Source organism: Sitodiplosis mosellana, unplaced genomic scaffold, assembly GCF_009176505.1.
Source record: "Sitodiplosis mosellana isolate CC-2019 unplaced genomic scaffold, AAFC_SMos_1.0 Smas_scaffold_3078, whole genome shotgun sequence".
Lineage (NCBI taxonomy): Eukaryota > Metazoa > Arthropoda > Insecta > Diptera > Cecidomyiidae > Sitodiplosis > Sitodiplosis mosellana.
In genome coordinates, this window is record NW_022598320.1 from 1 (window position 1) to 2,529 (window position 2,529).

The following is a 2,529-nucleotide window of genomic DNA, read 5'->3' on the forward strand; positions in this document are numbered from 1 at the left end:
CAAGAGAGATTTGCTTACTTTTTCAAAGCATTGGTTACATGGATAACTGCCGATTTAGTCGCATGCAGAGCTGGAAAAAAATACTCTGTGTATGCAATACCCGACAATACCATACAGCTCAATACAGCTGTATGGACCAGTCATCGATGTCAAATGTACGATACAGTTAGTGCAGCTGTGAAATGTGTCCATCGATGATTCATCGATGAACGATTCACATATATTTAGGTGGTTAGATGTGGAATGTTCATTCCTTAGCTCTTCTATACAGGAATCTCATTGAATCCATACCGTCCGCTGGTCGGATCAAGTCAAATTCAATAGAAAAATGAATCATGAATTTTAATTGAAGAAAAAACAAATGTGTATACATTTATCATTTTTTTTTATTTATTAACATACCGCAACAAAAAAGAAAAATTAATTAAAAATAGAAATACAAATCAATTTTAATGAATTGAGTTGTAATCGGACGTGATGTGTTTTATCAGTGTTATTGCATATCATTGTCCCGCTCGGTGCACGATTTTGGATGTTGAATGACGAATCAATTTCTCGTGTGATAATCTTGTTATCACTTTAGCATAATGTTTAGATTTCAAATTTAAATATGTTGTGATAATTTGTGTTATCAAATCAAATCGGTGATCATGTGATTCATCGAATGAAGACAGGGTGTAGAAACCTGATGCATCAATATTTGTAACAATGTGCGTTAAAGTTGCCGAAAAAGATACATTTTGTGATGAGTATCTTTTTAACGCAGATTCAACACACCTAATTAAATTCAACGTGCTTTTGCAAGGCTGTACAACATTCGACGTTTTAGATTTTAATGCAATGAATTCATCACTTGCGAGCTCGTTTTCCGTGAAAACATTTATGCATTTTGAGCATGTCTTCTTGCCTTTATAGCTTATCGCCCGAATAACTTTCTCTTCTACAATAGCAGCCAAATACGCCAACGAATTTTCCTCAAGTTGTTTGGTAGCATCGGTAGCATTGACTGGCTCTGTTTCTTCGTTCTCATCAAACTCAAATGGATCATATCCCATGCCATGTTCAAAATCGAAGTTTGATAATATTTGTAGTTCAGCTGAACTTGCAGTAGTTTCAGTGTCGGTAGTTCCAGTTTTTGTAAAATTCTTTCTTGAAGACACTTCAAGCAATTTGGTCACGTCATTCAAGCAGTTTGCACCTTTTCCACAAGTTATTTCATTGTGGAGCAGAAGCTTACGATAAGCTGAAGCAAATTGTTGGGCATTTGGGTTGTCGTTTGAACCTTAAAATACAAACTCGAATTAGACAAAAATCTAACAAAACTAATACCGTGTAACCGTGCCGCAGTTATGCAAAAGGTGCCGGAAATGTGTGCACATTTGTATAGAGAAACGTTCACGGCTAGTGCTTCTAGTGCTGGAGTGCAAAGTATATAGTATAAATATATATATTATGTGTGTAAAATCTATACATCTATTCAATACCATGTAAACCAAAGTGAAATTACCTCCCATACTTCTGATAGCTCCGAAAAATGTTTCCAAGTGATCCTGCGAAACACTGAATGCAAAAAACTCCGTGTATCCATTTGGTACAATATAGTCATGATAGATTCCAAGGAGACTAGTCATACCATGATAGAATCCAAAGTAGGGCGTATGCGATTTTGTTTTCAAAATTGATTTCAATTGGCCATCTTCAAGTAACTTGAGACCTTTGATGTATCGCTTTACCTTTTGGAAATATTCAGTAAACTCATCTATTGTTTCTGCTGATAATGGTCTTTTGAATTTTTCGTCAGTGTGACCCTGCTTTGAATTCATAATATCAAAAAGATCATTGATAATTCGCATATACTCTGTTGTCCCTTCACTGTTTAAAAATTCAGGCTGTTTGAGAGTCGTGTTCAGGTAATCTATTGAAGTTGCAACGCTATTGCTTAGTGTCTCTGCGGCCAGGCGTACATTCATCTTGTTGCTTTTATACTCGATATGGGACTTTGTAAGCTTATTACCAAGATCGATGTTTTGAATTGTTTGTAATGTATACAATTCTTCAATAAACTTCCAGCATATTTCACGATTGTCCCCATCGTAAATGACATCTTTATTCCCTAGACAATTTCGAGCTAGCTTAAGCATATGGGGTGGATCTAACATAACGTAAATTAAACAGTTTTTGTCAAATGGGTTGATAAAATATGGCTTGTCCCGATCGAAATCAGCTCCCAATTGTTTTGCGGTAGAAATATTTACGGGAGGTCCGTCAAATATAACTACAGCCGTTTTAATGCCAATGCAATGAAGTCTATAGACCGCTTCGTTCACAATAGCTGCTTTCTCTTCGGAGCCTAATCCGTTGCACAAAAAATAGGCAATTGGTAGCTTGAATTCAACTCCAATGCCGCTGACCATTACAACAAATGCTTCCTTACACAGTGGTGTGGTGTACTCGTACTCCCCAGGCTTTCCTGCTGTGACATGGCCGAGATATTCTTTCTTTGAAGGATCCCACTGTGAATGCTTACGA